Source organism: Somniosus microcephalus, chromosome 17 (assembly GCF_052327205.1).
Source record: "Somniosus microcephalus isolate GS21.2 chromosome 17, FLI_Smic_1.0, whole genome shotgun sequence".
Taxonomy (NCBI): Eukaryota; Metazoa; Chordata; class Chondrichthyes; order Squaliformes; family Somniosidae; genus Somniosus; species Somniosus microcephalus.
In genome coordinates, this window is record NC_141003.1 from 30,893,276 (window position 1) to 30,914,662 (window position 21,387).

A 21,387-nucleotide genomic window follows, 5' to 3' on the forward strand; every position below is an offset into this window, starting at 1 on the left:
TAAGTCTACACAAACAGGTCAAAAGCAGCATGTGATTCCATTTCAGTGAGGATAAGATAACACCGATCACTTTCATCCAAATAATGAAATACAGTAAATACTAGGGCAGCTTTTATTAATCAGTTTTCCTTTGTTAAATCAAATATTAATTTCAACTGCATAAGTGCGTAGACTCAATCACCTTAGTGACAATGAGTCTATATTCCTTAATCCACATAATGTACAATAATTAGCAGTAATAACCTATATACATATGAAACAGCTGGATATGTGTGTGGTTGCATAGTCGCACATGATTAATGTTTTAAATGTAACTCAAAATAATAACAAATAAATAATATTTAGTTTTTCTGCATGACATTACGTATGCCTGGAGATTCCTCAATGCATTACGTGGCCAAAGTCATGGGCCAGCTATGAGTTTACACATGCGATTAATGTAATATAAAGAGGAATTACAATACTGAGGGTCTGATATTAGAGCAGTCTCCAAATATCAATGATGGTATTGTCAGCACCTCGATATTAGCACTATTCTCTTCATAGTGGAATGTAACAAACACACTACCACTCACCACCATTAACAGGAGAGAGAAGCGAGCATGTGCACTAGATTTTAGGCTGAAAAACAAATCTCATATTTTGGGCTTTAGTACGTACACAATCTTGTGTTGCTCTAGTATAGTTGCAGTTTGCAGTAAAAGGGATTAACTGCAATCTATGTTATTGGACTTCTCAAATGCAAATAGATCCAGAATTTTAATTTTAATTGTCTTAAGCGGTCAAGTATTAAATTCGCCAAAACAGAGTGCTTAAATTTGAAAACATAAGCTTCAATCAATCAATGTTGTTACTCACGTAATAAAATGGTTTAAAGTGTCAACGCTGATTCCACCATCGGGGTTGAAAAATCATGGGTCTGCTGCCTATGGTTTTTTGACCTGCCCTCACCAGGAGCGCCTAATTAAAATCAGCTCTGTTATGTGTCAGCAGGGTGAAATATCAGTAACTAGTGGACTGGGCAACTGATTGGGATGCAGAGCTGAAGGAGTATGTAGAGGTAGGGTGGGATGAGTGGGGGAATTCTAAATGAGGAGGAGGGTTTTGAATTGAATGTATTGGGGATGGAAAGCCCATGGAGATTGATGAGGACAGGGCTGATTGGCAAGCAGGGCTCAGTGGAGGAGAGGATGGTGGTATTTTGCATGAGTTGGTGTTTATATAGGGTGGAATTTGAGAACCTGGTGAGGGAGAGGCTGGTGAAGATAAGTGTGATGTCACGAACATGTGGTTAAGGGTTTCAGTGTTGGTGGGTGATGTAAGAAAGGAGGCAGATGATTGCATTCATAACTAATATCACGTGGCATGATTTCAATCGATTTAGCCGGATTTTTGCTCTTCCAATCAAATTACTTCAGTAGTAGAAGAAAGTACTTGCATTTATTCAGTACTTTTCACATCCTCAGCACATCCCAAAGTGCTTCACAGCCAATTAATACTTTTGAAATATATCTTTGTTGTAATTTGAGAAACACGGCAGCCAAAAACAGCAATGAGATAAATGACCAATTAATCTTTTATTTTTAGAGATGTTGGTTGAGCAATAAATGTTTGACAGAACACCAGGAGAACTCCCCGACTCTTCTTTGAAAAGCACTATGGAGTCTTTTATGTCAACCTGTAAGGGCAGATGGGGCCTTGGTTTAACTTCTCATCTCTGACAGTGCAGCTCTCCCGCAGTACTGCGTTGAAATGTCAGCCTAGATTACGTAATCAAGTCTCTTTATTGCGGCTTGAACCCACAATCTACTGACTCGGAGCGAGAGTGCCAGCACTGGGCCAAGGCTGACCTTGTATAATTGCAATTGTATCACAGAAAAGTACCAAATACTGAAATAGCTAATATTTTATTCACACCTGGATTCTTCCACATGCTGCATTGTTGATCTTCTGCTGAGTAAAACCCAGGCATTTCATCATACTGGATATGGAAAAATCACAGTTATTCCAGGTCAACTTTCCCTATCTGGTAGTGAGCCAGTCTGATAATGGTGTTGGTGGGCGCCTGTGAGTGGAGAACTCTGTTAGTCATGGATGTTTGCAGCACAGAGAGCCCTCAGTAAGGGGGTAGAGGACAAAATGCCTGGGAATGAAAGTGGTTTCACCTTTAAAAAGATAAACAAAATGGAGACTGTCTGGATATAATGTGCAATATTTCTTTAACTTTTGTGTATTTCCCAAAACCCAATGAAGAATGATCTATAAATTAGTTTTTTAATTTAAGCTCTCAGAAATATAATACAAAAGCACAATTGTACCATGCCAAACTTATCAAATTTAGTGGCATTGCATAATTTGGTAAATTTATTCTCCTTATGCCATTAAAAGGTAAATTCACCAATCTTGCATTCCCAGCGGGGAGAGGCACTCTCGAGAGCTACAACACAATGGCCCTGAAATTGCGGTGTGTATGAAGGTATACTCTCAGTGTAGGATGTCATATTCCCTTTGAAATCCACCGCAAGTTTGGGATTTCCGCATGCGCTTGCTCACATTAGTCTTCCGGTTGATGCAAGCAAGCACAGGGCCTGTTTGCATCAGTGTAAGGGCATATCTAAGCCATTAGTTAAACATTTTCATATCCTAAATTATCCACATACACTGTATGAAATGAGTTTATGCAAATATTGGCCTGGATCACAGTTGTACTGATGTAAAAAATTATCGAAAAATTAAATTTTTAGTGAGGTTGGTGGATTAAAGTTAATTACGAATAAAATTCCATTTCTGTAAATTGTATAATGATTAGATTTCAGGATTTCATTGCATCTCATTAGAGCATTCCCTTTGTAAATGATTTAAATGAATTCTGCTTATTGATTGGAGGACCGGGCTCGCGTGATCCCAGGTACATGTCCGCACTGCCTGCGTCCCTGGGATCCACGGGCCATTACGCTGCCCTCCGCCTTGAGGCCTGAGACTGCAAGTTTTTGCAGCCTGGCCGCCAGCAGGTACTTTCGTAATTCTTTTGCGGGTCAGAGGCGTACTCCGGAGGTACGCCTCCGACCACAATTTCTAGCCCAATACCACCGATTCTCCAACTCACATTCTCTTTGAGTGTAGCTCACCACTGGAAGCATCAGTGACTTTACACCTAAATGGCAAATGTCTAAAATAATTTTTTTGGTCACTGCAAAAAATATTTCATGTCTAGTTTCTATGTCTAACAATTTGCAAAGCATGAAATGACGCATTCAGAATGTGGCTTTTGTACTTTGATGGGAAATTAATGCAAACTTAAAGCAGATACCAAGCATTGATCAATACATGGAATACATTTAGTTATAATATCTTTGTCACTGTCAGAACATTAATCACATATCCATGGTCAACTTGCTTTCAGTGAACTAGTGGCTAAAAGCAGAGCACAGATGTTTCCAGCTCATTGCATTTCCTCCATACTAAGAATGTTGATCTAGCCAGAACTGGAATTTATAAATAGTTTTGGAGTGACATGCTTTATTTGCAATGGCTGCACTGTAATTTTCTTGTTATGGGCAGACTGGACAAAGCCACGTTACTGCTATTTACTGTGCTTCAGGAAGTGAAGATGAAACTTTATCATGTCTGGTGAATGAAGCAAGTTTAAAATTATAGTTCGTTGCGGGCTCCAAAGCCAGTTACTTAAATTAATGTTCTATGATTGGATAATCATTACCCAATCATTGTGCACAAATTATGCCATATGACCATTAGATCAAGACAATATTAGAGCATGACCTCCAGAATTAAGAATGCTCTACCAATCCACCTCTCTAAATTGGAGAATATTCTATAAAACAAAATAGTCATTGATGATGTGTGACAATATGTGTCTATTAATCAGTCTATCTATGCAAATTTGTAGTCAAGAGTATGGTTGCCCAGTAGTTATGATACTGGCACAGTGATCCTGATTTAATTCCCACCATAGCAAGTTGTGGAAATTGAATTCATAACATCTAGTCATTTGTAGATTGGCACTGGAAAGATGACCATGTGAGATAGTGGATTGTTTTAAAAACCCAACTGGGTCATGAGTGTACTTCAAGGACCCATCACCACTCCCTGGTCTGGCCTACATGTGACTCTAGTCCCACACTACATGGGCAACTCTTATGGCCTCAGGGTAATAAATTCTGCCTCGTCAGTGCAGCCCACATTGCAAGAGCAAAATGAAATTCATGCAGCTGATTCCCTCATACCAATTTATTCCAAGGATCCTTTTTTTAAAAAGGGCATTAGTCAGTCATTTGGAATGTACGGAGAAACTCCCCGACCAACAGAACTACATTTATTAATACAGGAGCAAAAACGGCTGTAGATTCTGGCTTAAAAGGTAACCTTAGCAACTGCACTTAGAAAAAGGCAGCTATTTTGTCCTGGATTCTAACCTGAAGCCTGAAGAGCAATTAAACGGTGATTCACCTCACCCTGTGCACAGCCCTCACCAAATTATTAATCTTCATTGCCCCGAGGCTCTGTTTACCTAACAATAATTGAACTTTGTAATCTTAGAGGGACACAGCCTGCCCTAAGCAGCAGAATAATACACTGCACATTTTATGGGACAAAGCTCCTGCCCTTACAAAGCAGTGAATCATCCAACTCACCATGGCTAACGGGAAATCAGCTAGTAATAATCTATAAAATACTTCTAACGCACACTTCCTGTCCATCACACTTATCATATTCTAGGCAAATTTTCACACATAACTAATTGGCTCACATGCAAATTTACCTTGAAAGTTTGAAACAGAGAAGACAAATAGAGGACAGCTGCAGTTGCTATAAGGATTTTTTTTTAAATTTAATGCAAATTCATTTTTTCACTCTTCATCAGCCAGACCAACAGCCACAGAGAAATCAAGCCAACCACTAACATACCTGGTAGTGAGCCGCCACACTACATAAAACTTTCAAAATGCCAAATGAAACTTTAAATACTCAGCAGAAAACGCTGGAAAAACTCAGCAGGCCAGGCAGCATCGGTGGAGAGAGAAACAGAGGTAACGTTTCAGGTCGATGTCCTTTTGTCAGAGCTGGAAAAAAGCAGGAAATGGAAAGCAAGTTTGGGGGCTGGGAAAAGGGGGAGGGGATGAAAGAACAAAAGGGAAGGTCAGTGATAGGATAGAAAGCAGGAGAGATTGAGAGACATTGAGAGACATTAAGAGATATTCAAGGCAAGGGGAGGTGGAATTGGGACAGGTTAAGTAACAAAGGATGGCTCTAGATGAGGTGTGAATTGCGCTGGTAGAATGAAGGACAGCTGAAGGGAGGGAAGAAAAAAAAAAGGGGGGACCAAACAAAAAGTGGATAAAAAAAAGAAAATGTGATAGGGGCCGAGGTTATGATCTGAAATTGTTGAACTCTATGTTGAGTCCAGAGGGCTGTAGAGTGCCTAATCGAAAGATGAGGTGCTGTTCCTTGAGCTTACGCTGAGCTTCCGTGGAACAATGCAAGAGGCCGAGGATGGAGAGGTCTGAGTGGGAATGGGGCGGTGAATTAAAGTGACAGGCCACCGGGAGCTCGGGGTCCCCCTTACGGACTGAACGGAGGTGTTCCACAAAGCGGTCACCCAATCTACTCAGCAGCTTGCTATGTTACAACCCGAGGATCTCTGCTCCATTCTCCACCTGGCCATCATTTCGTACCAGATAATTCCCTACTCCTGGTGCTATTGCTTCTTCAGCCCATTCCTGGCCTCCTTCAACACTCCAATTCTCAACTGCCATTAAATTCGACAGAACCTCTGTGTCCCAGCATTTCCCCATGCTCCCCCGCACCCTCCTTGCCTCCCCATAAATATTGGAGCCAATAATTCTGAAAAGGGTTTCTAATGTAATAAATATTACAAATTATATATTTCACAAAGAATGATTAAATTTGTAAAATTTACCAACCTCAGCGGGTCCGTGGCGGGCGACATCGGTGGCGGGTCACAGCCTCGCTGCCATTTCCAGCCCACTGTCCAAAATGATTTTCCCCTGATTGGGCTTGTTAAGCCCGCCCAGCGCGTTTGCTGGCCAAATGAAGGAAGCGGGTCTGATGACATCATTTGATGATGCGTCATCAGCCGGTTTCCTTATAGTGACTGTAACATTTGCATACTGAATTATCATTGGCCCGCAGGCATCTGTAAGGAATACCTATTATATTCATATGTGATCACATGCTGAGTTGTCATTGGCCTGCAGGCATCTGTAAGGACTGCTATTGTTTAGAAGACCCAGGGGGTCCGGACTCCATCTGGTCCACACGGTGCTGTGTTGATTGAGAAAGCTTACAGACCTGATGCTTCATTAGAAGAGTTTTAACTGTAATACTCCGTTGTCCTGCAATTTATTATTTTTGTACAAAGTGTGCAAATTAAGATAGTGACCATGCGCAAATTGATTTGACATTTGTGCTGTCCATGTTCTACAGCATTGAGGTGTTGCAAACACTGACAATCACTGCACAGAGGTGCACGGCTGCACCCAGGCTCTCCCATGACTCCCTCCATAAGCTTATGGAGGGAGCCACAGTTCTCTTACTTTCCAATGGGTGGAAGAGACCTCCCCAGGAGACCAACGCAGCCTGGTTGCACATTGCACAGGAGAACACAAGCAGGGATGTCTTCAGGACCAGGCTACAATGGCGCAAACCTTTCAATGATCTCAGTAGATCACGAAACGTTAGTACAAAGCCACACTCAACCTCATCCTGCTGTGCCACTCATCACATCCCCATCACTCTGCCTTCCCTACCCTACTCCTGCACATCCTTACACCAACTTACCTTGCACCTCCACCCATCCCTCTCTCTTTATCGACATTATCACTTCCCCATGTCACCAGCCACCCCTCACACTCACCCTCATCCGAGTGCAACCATACCGACTAACAACAAACAAGGGTAGGCACTTGGGTGTTTTATGCAATATTCATGTAAAGTTTCTGTTAATGTGGTGTCAAACATTGAAACTTTTATGTTGAACACTTTGCGTTTTGGACAGATTTGTGTGCACCTTTGGAATTGGCTTAGTGAGTTGCAGCGAATGGTGAGACATAACGGTACACCCCGCAATGGTGATGAGTGTGAAAGAAATGGCTTGGGCATTGTAGGGATGCTTTATGGTGTTGGTGTGGGGTGGTGCCAACCTGGTGCATCATGTGGCAGCCAGGGTGTACAGCATTAAGTGAAGTAAATGTGGCCATGGTGAGGCCATTCCATGCCTCCTGAGCAGCAGTGTGCTCGGGTGCTGATGCCCTGTGTCCTGTGCAGCATCAGTTGATTGCAGAGAAGGTTGTTGTTGTTGTTGGTGCTGCTGGTGTTGGGGCTGATTGTGGTGGGATTCTGAGGACCAAGGTGAGATAGTTTCAAGGGCACTGATGCTGATGTAATAGATGGCAGGTGAACTTGAGATGACAGAAGCGATCTGTCAATGGTGAGAGAGGTTGTTCCAATGAGGTGACACTGGCTAGAGAGTTTGCTTCAAACATTTGCAACATGCATAAAGCTCAATCTGTCTTCCAAATGCAGTAAGCAACAGCTTCTGAGCTTGGAAAGTGAACAGCTGTGAGATGGGATCTTTTATAGCACATTTGCAGCTGTCAAGTAATGAGATGATTCCATGACCATTCAACTCCCGACCTCCTTACCTGACATGATCCCCGAGCAGCGTGGGCCCCGTGGGCGACCTGGTAAACTCTGAAGGTGAGCCAAAAATAGTTCTTAATCCTCTGTTAATAAGGTCATAATGACCTGAATTGCCTCCCCTGCTGCTGCGTGTCGAGTCTGCTCAGCGCTGACAGACCCGACATTTGGGAAAGGCACGTGGCAGTGGGTTGACAGCGGGGTCCCGACCTGCTGTCAAAAAAATCCCTTTTCCCACCCGACCCGTCACCGATTGCGCCCGCTGACCCCCGCAAAATCCCCCCCCCCCCCATGTTTCCTTTATTTAAGTTCATACTTTGAATTCAAAATAATTGCTCACATAAACAGTAGCAAGTTCTGGAAGGACGTATCATTACTCAAGCATGGAGGGAGATTGCAAATAAAAGTCCTGAATTAAATATATTTATTTAAGCAGACCCTTTTGGTAAGCCTAAGTATTGTTGCAGATATATGTGGTTAAAAAATAAAAGATTCAAATTAGTTACCTGTTTTGAACTTTAGCTATTTCTCGGCTTTTACTATAAAGGTAAAGAGCTGCTATACTATATGCAGAGATTTAATTACTTCAATAAAAATAGATTTCCTCGCTAACAACTGCAAGGAGATCATGGATTCTTCATCACCAAAGTAAAGACTACTCATTCAGCTTCTTCCACTGCTTCCCTATTTTCCATTACCCCTGAAGCCAAATCCCGCCCTCCCTCCCCATCCCACTCCAACTAAAGCCATGGTCTCCCATTTTGCTTTAGTTTCTCCCGCTTCTTCTCCTTGTTCTTTCCAAACTCGTGTATGCGACCTATGTTGTACTTCCTCCACCCCTTTCCCACTAACCTCCTGACTACCCAATGTACCTTCCTGGTCATCATGCTAGCTGATATTGTAAATGGTTCTCCTCAGGCACTGTGCACCTCTCTTTTAAAAGCACCACCATTACCCACCGCCTCCACAAACCTCATTACCGACCCCTCTGATCTCACTAACTGCACCCTCTCTCCAACCTGCAAGGTCACTGAATGCATTGTCACTTCCTAGATCTGAGCCCATCTCGCTCACAACTCCTTGTTTGAATCCCTCAATCCAGCTTGCATCCCTCACACAGCATTGAAACAGCCCTAATCAAAGTCATGAGTGACATTCTCCATCATTGTGACCATGATGCATCACCCTTGCCCAACCTCCTTGACCTCTCTGCAGCCATCGGCACAGTTGACCATCCATCCATCTCCAATACCTCTCCTCATTGTCTAGTTCTGTGGCACCGCCCTCGCTGGTTCCACTCTTACCCTATTTGATCATAATTAAAAGACCTCAAGAAATGGCTTCTCTTCCTCATCTTCCTCAAGGGTCAACTTCCACATGCACAGCAATTACACTACCTCTTCACCGTCTCGCTCAACTCCCCCACTGCCTCTGTCATTTCAGACTACTTGTCCAACATGATGAGTGTCAACTTCCTCCAGCTAAATATTGGGAAAACATCCACCTGGAATGCCTGTGGGGGTTCTTCCAATCTCCCACTGTAACTTCAGCAGAAAATTGTTGGAAACCCTGGAAAAATGGCATAAACGGCTGTTTGGGTGATTTCACAGAATCACAGAAACCCCACAGTGCAGATAGAGGCCATTTCGGCCCATCGAGCCTGCACCGACACATATCCCACCCGATCCCCGTAACCCCACGTATTTAATCCCCCTAACACTAAGGGTCAATTTATCATAGCCAATCAACCTAACCCGCACATCTTTGGACTGTGGGAGGAAACCGGAGCACCCGGAGAAAACCCACGCAAACACGGGGAGAATGTGCAAACTCCACACAGACAGTTGCCCGAGGCCGGATTCGAACCCGGGTCTCTGGCGCTGTGAGTTCTCAGGGGTTTCCACAGATATTATGGCAGGAGACCAGGGAACCCCTTTGTCCGACTCATTCAGTCTCCACCATAAACTTCCTACCCTTGCCACTGACTCCAACCCGCTTCCAGTCACTTTCTCAGGCTGAACCAGACTGCTTGTAATCTTGGCCTCCTGCTTGGCTCTGAATTGAGATTCTGACCCTGTCTTCTCTCCATTACAAAGACCACTTGCTTCCACGCCCATCATCTCCCAGCTCCAGCTCTACCTTAGTCTATCCGACACTTGAACACTCATACATGCCTTTGTTACCTTTAGACTCCAATATTCCAATGCTGTCCTTACTGGCTTCCCATCCCCAACCCTCTATAAACTCCAGCTTGTCCAAACTATATCTGCTTGCATCCTATCTGGTGCGTCCCCTCCATTGGAAGCATCAGCTGACTAGCTCCCACTCACTAGAATTTGCTCCCTAAACGTCTCCACCTCTCCATCTTGCTGTCCTCCTTTGAGGCCCTCTTTAGAACCCACTCCTTGACCAAGCTTTTGGTTAACCTTCCTAATCTCTCCTACTCTAGTTCAGCATCCATTTTCCTCATGCCTCTGTGAAATGTCTTGGAATGCTTCTCTAGATTAAAGACACTATGGGGCAAAAATTGGCTTGCACCTCCTTTGGGGTGATAACTTCGCCGGGTCGCTACTTTTAGCGCCCCGAAAGAGTTAGCACCTCCACGCCCAAAATTGAATGGTAGCGCCCCAAGCAGGAGGCGGGGCGCTACTGGAAGTGCTCCCCCTCCCTCTTGAGGCGCACCCACTGAATATCGCGGCGCTACGTGCAGCAGCACCATGCGCGTCGGCACGTAGCGCTGTGGTACTACAGGTTTCCCTCTCCTGACTAAAGGGGAGGGGCCTAGCGCAGTGCGCACCGGGGAGCGGGGTGCCGGCAATAGAACCCGGCACTCGAGAGGAGTGCCGGGCTGCCCAATCGCGGCCGGCACCCCGCAGGAGGAGGCGAGAGGGGGCAGGTGCTGGCAGGCGGCCCAAAAAAAAGGGCCACCCGGCACCTGCCCGTTAATTTACGCTGCCCCGGCCGCAAACATGGCACCCTGACCCTGTCGGGCATTTTGCGGGACGTTAATAGGAGGCGCAAAGCAACCGAATTTTTCCTCCTTGATGTCAATGGGAATAAAAATCGGGAGATATCCAAAACGGGCTGCGACTCGCTATCATCCATTTTACACTATCGCACAAAGTTAAAATCTACCCCATTGCAATCAACATCACTGAAAATCTGCTAAGTTTATAAAAAGACGTGATGATAGATTTTCCGCTGTGGGCACCCAATGGCACTGAGCATGTTTGTGAGGAAGCGGCTGCCCATGTTTTTCTTCCCAAAGTCATTTGTGTGTCCAGAAGAACTCCAGGCCCAGGCCTCCTCCCTGGCTGGGCTTTGCGGTTGAAAATCATCAAGTCCTCAGGAATATGAGGCAGTCAGCTGGGAATATGCCCCTTTGCCTCATTAAAATATGAATGTACGGCCAAGTGCAATTCCCCTTATATTTCTAGGTGAAGCCCAAGAAATCCCAGGGCAGTACAATAAGGGTGCAGACTTGTCATAATGGGTCTCAGCTCCATCTTCCTCTTCCCAGCATCTAGGGAGTCCAATTCCCTCGGCATTGAAAAGATTGAAACCTATGGTCTGTACCATGAAACACCAATCAAGAATTTGATTCAGTTCCTACACTTGGGCTGGTAACAATGGCATAAACCTTTCTGATAACAGCTACATTTATTCAGCTGAAAAGATTCTTGCATGTAGTTTCACATAGATACAATAAAGAATTTATTTCATAGACATATGTGAGGTAAGAACTGAACCTACTTTTCCACAAAGCAACAGTTGTAACCATAGCAACTCCCTCATCTAGTGAAGAAAATCTGTATAATTTGCTCATTGCTTTGTCTTTTGTTAATACGCAGCCTCCTTCGCTCAGAATAAACATTATATGGAATAGCTTCTGCCGTAAGTAAAGCACCATGAATACCAAAAGCAAAACCAAGGTTACATTTCAGTAGGAAAACAGGTACTAATTTTGTTGGGTCTCGGTTCAAATCCGAAGTCTGAATTAATTTCAGTGCTCATCTCCAGCAATAATTAGCATGGGGACAAAGCAGGAAAACAGGACGATGTAAAATCAGCCCCCTAAATACGGATGTCGTAGGATCCAAATTTGCATAAATATATGCAGGTGGCCTCATCCGCCTGCAAAAACCCTGCAGGTTAATATTGGAAATGGTCGGGATCGGAGCGGGTGAGTAATCTGCTTGTTTTTAAGTGTCCACCAGCCTGGTTTGCGCCGGGCGGATAGGGTTAAAATCAACCCCAAAGTCAACGTTTAAAGGGAGGCACATGGTTTCTGAGGACTGGAACTTGACACTGCAATTTGAGTGCCCAGATCAGGTACAATTTATTTTGCGGACTCTTCCCTTCCCTTCCTTGACTTCTCCGTCTCCATTTCTGGCGATCGGCTTTCGACAAACATCCACTACAAGCCCACCGACTCCCACAGCTACCTGGACTATACTTCCTCCCACCCCGCTTCCTAAAAGGACTCTATTCCATTCTCCCAGTTTCTCCGTCTCCGCCGCATCTATTCTGACCAGTGCCAGTGCTTCCAACATGTCTTCCTTTTTCCTCAACCGAGGATTCCCCTCTACTGTGGTTGACACGGCCCTTGACCGTGTCCGTTCTATTTCCGGCACTTCTGCTCTCACCCCTTCCCCTCCCTCCCAGAACCACGATAGGGTTCCCCTTGTCCTCACCTTTCACCCCACCAGCCTCCACATTCAACGGATCATCCTCCACCATTTCTGCCACCTCCAACGTGATCCCACCACCAAACACATCTTCCCCTCACCTCCCCTTTCAGCATTCCGAAGGGACCGATCCCTCTGTGACACCCTGGTCCACTCCTCAATCACCCCCAACAGCCCTTCTTCTTCACCTGGCACCTTCCCATGCAAGAGCAGAAGATGCAACACATGCCCTTTTACCTCCTCCCTTCCCACTGTCCAGGGCCCCAAACACCCCTTCCAGGTGAAACAGCGATTTACTTGTACTTCTTGCAATTTAATATACTGTATTCGCTGCTCACGATGCGGTCTCCTCTACATTGGGGAGAACAAACGCAGATTGGGTGACCGCTTTGCGGAACACCTCCGTTCAGTCCGTAAGGGTGACCCTGAGCTTCCGGTCGCCTGTCACTTTAATTCACCGCTTCACTCCCACTCTGATCTCTCTGTCCTCGGCCTATTACATTGTTCCAATGAAGCTCAACGTAAGCTCGAGGAACAGCACCTCATCTTTCGATTGGGCACTTTACAGCCTGCCGGATTCAACATCGAGTTCAACAATTTCAGATAATTATCGTTGCCCCATTTTTCATGCAGTATGATTTTTGCCATTCCCATTTGCAACATTTTATCTTTCCTGCCTCTTACAAAAGTACAGGATGTTCTTTCAATTCCTTCCTCCCCTCCTAACCACCCCCCCCCCCCCCTGTCTCTGCACCTGCTTAATATCTGTTACATCTCCAGCTTTTTCCAGTTCTGATGAAGGGTCCCAGACCTGAAACGTTAACTCTGTTTCTCTCTCCACAGATGCTGCCTGGCCTGCTGAGTATTTCCAGCATTTTCTGTTGTTATTTATTTCTATAATCTTTAACCAAGAGTTTTGGCTGAAATATTTTTAATTATATCGCTTATAATTTACACCATGGATATCTACCAGAAATCTAATTATTTTTTTGTACTACTTGGAAGAAAAAGAGGGAATGAGGAACACCAGGCAGGTAAGAAACAAATTGCTCACAGCCACCCTTACCTTTGAACTCATATCTACACCTAACTTGGCATGCCACAGGAAAACCGTCTCTGCGAGCTGCTGTTCACTTGAGAGACATTGACAGAGTTATGCCATCTCCTGGGAATAGACTTCCTTCACAAGGATGGCACTGCCAGTGGCTTTCAAGGTCACCACAGCCTTAAAGTTTCGTGGCCCTGGCTTGTTCAAAGCTGCCACAGGGAAGATTAGTCAATGAGTCGTTCACTGATGTATCAAACAGGTAGCCGAGGCAAACAACTCTATCACTTTGTCCCTCGACGTCCAGCAACAAAATGAGCAGCCGCAGCATTTTCTCTGCATGATAGGATTCCCAAAACCCAAGTGTCACTGATGCCCATTTGGTTTTACAGGTGCCTGCACACCATTTCTGTGCCATCATGAACTACAAAGGCTTCCACTCTCATGAAAACAACTTCATGGACGTAAATGCCCACTTTCAGGCAGCAGCAATGATGGCTTCATTTTAAGGATACCCAGAGTGGCAGGATTATTTGAGTAAGGTTGGCTGCTAGGTGCACTCTAGAGCCCTGCCTCCTGGCGCCTCCGAGACGGTCATGAATAGCAGCAGAGTGCAGACACAATGAGGCCCATACAGCTACCAGGACCATCATTAAACATACAATAGACACGTTAAAGCATTGCTTCAGATGCCCGAACAGACATAGAGAGCCCTACAAAACAGCTCGGTAACAACTCCAAAACCTTCATACTATGCTTGTGCTGCACAACTTGTCATCCCAAGAGCAACTATAGAGCCGGAATACCCCCAGCCCTCCAGCCATAGCCAGGAGGGCTCTAGATGATGATATGGTGTCACAAGAGATTCCGACCATTGCAGGCAGCTAGACAGCTCTCATAGATGAAACATTCACCTAAGTGTCTCATCTGCCCAATGCATTAACACTCCTTTGCACATTTGCACCATGTAGTGGCTAAATACAATTGCCCCAACACTGGCCTCTGCACCACCACAGATCACATTCCTTTCATCTGCTAATAAGGCTATACTATCCCAAGAAATCTTACTGGATGTAAGTGAAACAAGTTGCAACCAAATGTAATTCTCTACAAGTGCCTTTATATATGTAGCTGGTGTATTTCACTCTGTTGTTTTCCTTGGTGACAGTGTATGATCTGTGTGCTCTACAGCCTAACCCATTGCTCCACCTCTAGGAACACAGGCCATTCAACCCATCGAACCTGTTTCACCATTCAATGAGATCATGGCTGATCAGTATCCTAACTCCATTTACCCGCCCTGGCTCCGTATCCCTTAATACCCTCAGCTAGCAAAAATCCATCGATCTCAGATTAAAAATTATTAATTGAGTTCCACACTTCTACCACCTCTGTGCTCCCCCAAAGGAAAAAGTTAGAAGGCTGTCTAAGTGGAGATGTCTTAGCAATAAAGTTGTCTTGGATCATAAGGTGGTCCAGCCACCAGTAATTGGGCTACATCCACTGCTGAAGTGGCTACTTGTTCCTGCTCACTTTCTGGCACATGATTTGAGCAGTACGGCCCAAGACTTCAGTTACCCCTCCTAAGCTCTCTCCCAGGGCTCGGCATTCTATTCCTCATACTCTAAAGTGCCTTGGGACATTTTGTACATGAAAGGCACTGTATCAATACAAGTTGTTGTTGGGCTGAGAAGCAACTTATGAAACAGAACTCATTTCATTAATATTGTGGGTAAGGTGTTATATTGTAATGTGATTGAGTGAATACGCCTTCAAATGACTGAGTGAGTGAGTAAGCAAGTGAATTAATGAGTAGGTAAGGTCAGTGAGTGAGTGTGTAGAAAAGGATAGTGCCACATTTCAGGAAGGATTTGGAAAAATAATTACTTTTAATGATGCGTTTTTAAAAGCAATATATATTCTTGCATTTTTTATATATAAAAGGCACTTTGACAATAGGCTGTTTTCCCCATAGAATAAACAATAAGCAAGTTGTTTGCTTGTCTGGGTAATAAAAAACACCTCCCAGCCATTGTGTTGGAAAGCTCTTTGATCTCTGTCTGTAAAAACAGATTTCAGATAAAGGCTGAGAGAGAAGATTTTCAAACAGGAAGGCAACAAAGACAGTCAGGTTTATTAAAGATAAAGCACACAGGCAAAAAGGTTAGACATGCTAAAGGAGAGTTAGAAGATCTCTTGTTTATGTCAAGATGACCCACTGGGGAAAGGTGTTATATTCTTTATTTTGTATCATTACACAAAGAGAAGATGCATCAATTGAACTAAGTGAATCTGATCATATGTGATTTATGGCCAACACATGACCCTTAGCCTGGAAGGCCAACAAAGGGACCATTAACGTACAGACTGTCTGGAAGTGCAGAAGAAACTGTGGAAGAATATGCATGTAAAAAGGTTTCCACTGCACTTTTGATCAAGTTACTGCAGCGGGGCAGGAGCAGCTTTGAGGAAATTCATAGCCTAAGAGTCTCCAAACCAAGCTACTGAGAAACCCATATAAGGTGGAATTTCTGTTTGCCTTATACAGAGTACATGGGGACAATTTTCAACTTTTCAACTGCAAACTTCCCATTTCTCACTTTAATGAGCGACCGATAGGCAACAGTTGAAAACCCGGGGTTGGGGGTGGGGGAAATTCTTGGCCACCCCATTGATACTAAAGACTAACCTGAAGCAATCTAAGCATAATAAGAACAGAATGTGTGATTTGAAAATGGAGACTGAATTACCACAGCATGCCCAGCCCTAATTATCTTTTTTAAATTCATTTTTATGGGATGTGGGCGTCGATGGCAAGGCCAGCATTTATTGCCCATCCCTAATTGCCCTTGAGAAGGTGGTGGTGAGCCGCCTTCTTGAACTCCCACTCTCTAACCCCACTACACTTGAAGACTGTATTTGGTCTTGAATCTTCATGCGCAATGACACAGTAGATCTACTAGCTTATAGTGAAATAGCAAAACTTATGGCACGAATACATTATAAGGATTCTCATAAAGGGCTAAAATTGAGTAGCCCTGCCAGGGATTTGATCTTGCTCCAACTCTTTTCAAAATATTTACAAATTATCTGCTTCCATCAATCTCCAGGCCATTTAAGTATGCAGATGATATCTGCCTGGTTTCAAGAGAGAGACTTCAAAAAGATTGAGGACAACTTGAATTACGACTTAGCAGCCATCAGTGACTAATGCAAAATGTGGAAACTTATGCCCAGTGTGTCAAAGACATTGTCGTCATGCTTCCACCTTCATCATGCCAATATTTCATGAGAACTCAACATCTTCTTGGATGAAGATCGCTTGGCATGTGGCCCAAAGCCAGTAAATCTAGGAGTAACTCTAAACCGCACACTTACCTACAGGGATCACCTCACCAAGGTAGCTCAGAAGATCAAGAGCAGAAATGGCCTGCTAAATAAGCTTGCAAGCTTAGCTTGGGGGGCTAATACACAAACATTACGCAGCTCAGCTCTAGCGCTCTGCTACTCAGTTAGAGAATGTTGCGTTCCTGTGTGCTACCTCTGTAAGAAGCTCCTTCCTCATCGCCCAGCCTGATGAGAGACTGCCTGATTTTGAGCTACCATGTCACCTCTGGTGCAAACTCAACCATTTTAGATGTAAGGTGTGTGGAAAATGAGCACACCTGGGGACTCAGGAACAGCCTTCTGTGTAGCTGTAGTGCTGGTGAGGATACCACACACCTACTGAATGGCTGCTCATTTCATGCTGGTCTACCAGGAGAACGTTCCAAACTCCACAATGCTGACCCAGATGCTACTGAACAGCTACAGCATGTATGATTTCTACCTAAGCCCATTGACACGTCTGACCTTTTTGACTTAATAGTTTGTATTTTGAATTTTTTTCCAATCTTTATTGTACCACTTGTGCATTTGAGAATAATAATAATAATAATTGAGAAGCTGGAGTTGAGTTTTCAAAATACCCTCTCAATGAACTCCTGGGAAAGCTTGCAATAAACAGTGCACAAAAAACTCTGATAACAATTGGTGGAAATGTTACTCCACTGTTATGCAATGGGTTACCTGACCTAACAAATAGTAGCGTGTAACCGTGTAGAGAATATTTTAAACACTTTCCTGTCGAGTATTTCGGCATTAGTTAATTTTTTTATTTTCTTTCCCTCCAGTTCTCCACACATATGATTTATCTCTGTTTTCATCCCATACAACATAATATATAGCACTAGATCAATACGATTTATTACCACACACAGTTCATAAAGATTAAAAAAACAAAATAGCATTTTTGCATCAGGGCCATAACCATCTTTCTGAGCAAAATCTACATGAAAGCCAAAAATGTTCTCATTTCGACCAGTTACACTTCATGGGATTAAAATTTACTGTCATGAACTTGCATTCAGCAAGAACCTGTGCCAAGAACTTGTAAATAAAGAAAAATAGGGATTTAATAAATGTTTAACAGCCAAAAAGATTATTCACGAGTTGTTGAAATTATCCACTATTCCTGAATTTATTCATTATAAACCACAAAAGGGCAAAAAAAAATCACTCCAGCCCCATTACTGCAGTTTAATTTATTGTTCAAAGTACATTTTCTCCTCTTTCACATGGCTGAAGTTGTGACTATCAAGTGTCTTCAGTCTTTAAATTTACTGCATTCAATCTGTACTCCTACTATATCAGCAGTATTTGAAAGAGCCAGTTGTAGCATCACTGAATGCTGCTGTCATGCTTTTGGGTTGTTTTTGACCAACTTTCGGGGCTGAAAATCAATTTTGGCAGGGCACAAAATGGGCAATAGCCAACTGGACGCCCATCACACAGCCTGCCCAATTTTCCTTTCCAAGTCGGATGGGATGTATAACAGGTGGCCGATTCGCTAGCACACATTTTGCGCCCTCAGCAAATATGAATTGCATGCTCTTAATTTTTTTTTAAAGCAAAGTGTATCTTTAATAGACAATGCATAAAAGCTGCTGCAGTCATGAGTGAGCCAGATTTCCTCCAATTGAACATCGGCAATACCAAAACCACTATTTTCAGCCACTCCTTTGCTAATGACTTAATCCCCCTCCCCGGCCACTTGCTCAGGCTTAATCAGTCCATTAAAAACCTTGATGTCCTTTTCAGCCCAGAGCTGACGTTTAAACTTAATCTTCTCTCCATGACCAAGCCTGCTTACTTCCACCTGCACATCATGCATCTCCATCCCTACCTCAACTCCACTACTACTGGAACCCTTATCTATGCTTTTATCACCTCCAAGCTTAATTTCTCCAATGCCCTCCTAGCTAGTGCTTTAAAAAGCGTTGGCGAGGGGTCCTTCCTGCCAGTTAGCGCCACGAGTTGCTGGGGGAGTTCAGCACGTGGCGAGTCCAGCGCTGGCGCATATCAAAATCTGAAAAGGGTCCTGCAAGAGGTGCAAGGCCCTAATTTAAATAACTTATTCATTCTTTCAAATAATTACAGCGTGCACTTCTGACGTTGGTAGAGAAGCTCAGTCCAATATGGTGGGCGGTGAACATCCGGCTGGAAATATGTATACACTTTCTGCTCGCCATATTGAAGGCTTAGGTGGCCGTTTAGTGCCCAAGACATGGGTGCAGAGCCATCGAACCTCGAGGCCACTAACTTTTATGAGTAATTCCTTTCAGCATCACTGTATTCATGCGTACAGTTAACGTTTAGGTAGATATTTCCATAAATACTATTTCCTAACCTTTACTGGGCAGGTGTTATTAACAAAGCTTTTGGTGATATGTTAAAATGCAATTTCCTTCAGTTTCTCACCAGTTTTTCTATAAATAGCTTTGTGTGAAACTTTGCTAAAATAAATATGAATTCTGTGAAAATGACAGAAACCTTTTTTTTGGACCTTTTCTCTTTGCCTTTTTCACTCCTGCCCACGTCACGCATTATTCCATGGTTGAAAAAGCAGACATGGGCTAATGCCACTCTGTAACTTGTCACTCGGAGATACAGGAGTGACGATTCCCTCCCCTCCACAGTTTCCCTCTTTTTTATATACATAGTAAAACTATAACAGTGTGAATCGGGCTTTTGAACGGCAACCATAGCGGTGTTCTCATCGAACTCACAACAGCTAGTTAAAAACAGTGATTGCCAAGTATATATACACATGTGTGCAAACACACTTGCGTGCTCACCACGCACAATTAGAATGCACACAGGAAATTATGGAAAGGAGCATAATGTTAAAATATTTGATCAAAGATGTGTGTGTGTATATTTATATTGTATAATGTATATTTATAAACTCAGGGATATACCTGTTTATACACTGTATGAATGGAACCGCGTTTATGTGTTCAACCATAAATGTATTTTGATGCTTTGGCAACATAAGATGTACCTTATCATGCCAATAAAGCGACTTGTATTGTATTGTGTGTGCTTTTTTTGTTTCCTTTTCTTTATGCTTTCTGTTTTTCTCCTTGCTCTGCTTTCTGTGCCTCATTCATGCTCTTCAGTCAAAGCTCGCAACAGAAGGAGGAACATTAAGTCCTAATTCTGAAAATAAGGCAGGACAAACAGCAGCATGAAAACCCTGAACATCAGTGGGATTTGCTGCTTTTCTACACATATTGTAACTGTCCCCGAGTTTCTCGTTAAGTACAGCCTCTTGATCTCGGAGCAGTAGATTTTGCTCCCAATCGTTTCCTAATGATGGTGCTAGGATCTTTGGCTTACTGAGAAAGTGCCCGCCAAACTCTTTTTGCTTACAAACATATGTTGTCATGACACAACTTGCAGCAAAAGACATCATCTAATCACATGCACATGACATCATCCTGATGTAAAGGATTAATGACCCTCCTGGGTCTCCTATCCGCCTCCTTCAAACCAAAAGAGCTTTGCTACGTACTTTTTCTTGAAGACATTTTCCTTTAAAATAAACATGTAAATATACATTCCTTGATCCCTAACTTTTGGACTTTTCTTGAAGACATTTTCACCAAAGCATGATGAAAATTAGGGATCAAAATGCATTATCATTAAATTGACAAAAATATACAACAGTATTTATGGTGTGTAAAAAGCCATGGTTTTGCGACCCTGCTGTTTACACCTGTCATAAGACAATGGCCCAGAAATTCGTGTCCCAACGCGCGAGTACGCACGGGGTACTCACCCGTAGGCCCAACGGAAGTGCCGGTTTTGTGCATGCACTGCGCATGCGCGGGAAACCGGAACTTCCGTTCCCTTAAAGGAAGGGGTTCAGAGGTCGAACACGTGCGCCGGAGAGGCAGCGCATGCGCATGGAACTTATGTTTTTTTTGCAGGTTTCTCCGGGAGGGTAAGTCTCCAGGAGTTACACATGTAAAAAGCAGGTGCAAGGCCTGCTTTTAACAAGGTAAGTGGTGAATTAATTAAAATTAAAATATTTTTTCCACAGGTTTATTATTTTTAAATACTTTAAAGAAAGGTAAGTTTATTTTTAGCCCCATTAGAAAATGTAATTAATTTTTTCAAAAATTTAAATTATTGTTTAAAATAGTTATTTTATGTAATTTATAGTTATTTTAAAAATGTGACTTTTTAAAATATATTTGAAGTTTTAGTGATGTTTTGGGGCTTATAGTATTTATAGTTTTGACAGCTCTTCCTGTCAATTTTATGAATGGGCATTTCCCTGCTACCATTGGCTCTCCATGGCCCACGTGATCCCAGGGGACGCATCGAACTAACTGCGCCCCTGGGATACGCAAGCACTGCGCGCCGGCAGTTGGAGGAGGCCCAGGATCGGAATCCCACACGGGCCCACAGCTCAACGGCCGGCGCGCTAGGTAAGTGCAGGTCGGAGGCTTGCACCCGCGGGAAGCCTCTGACCCGAATTTCTGGACCATTATTACTAATTTACCACAGAAACACGCCCCGCTGGGCCACTCAGTGACCAGAGTGACCTGAACCTGCAACTACACCCTGACACTTGGCATAGCAAAATTG

At 43.6% G+C, this 21,387-nt stretch overlaps 2 long non-coding RNA genes across 7 annotated transcripts in view; one reads left to right on the top strand and one right to left on the bottom strand.

Annotated features, from left to right (window-relative positions):
- LOC147105613 (uncharacterized) overlaps positions 1–19,824 on the top strand; it is a 33,521-nt gene extending 13,697 nt beyond the window's left edge. For 2 of the 3 annotated variants that reach the window (XR_015081527.1, XR_015081526.1), the window contains exons 3-4: positions 11,529–13,399; positions 16,521–19,824. This is a non-coding gene — a long non-coding RNA (uncharacterized LOC147105613). The remainder of the gene's footprint in view (positions 1–11,528; positions 13,400–16,520) is intronic. The other variant, XR_015081528.1, reaches the window with a different exon arrangement.
- The window catches only part of LOC147105612 (uncharacterized), a 556,421-nt gene that overhangs the window by 226,453 nt on the left and 308,581 nt on the right, over positions 1–21,387 (bottom strand). The window lies entirely within an intron of this gene.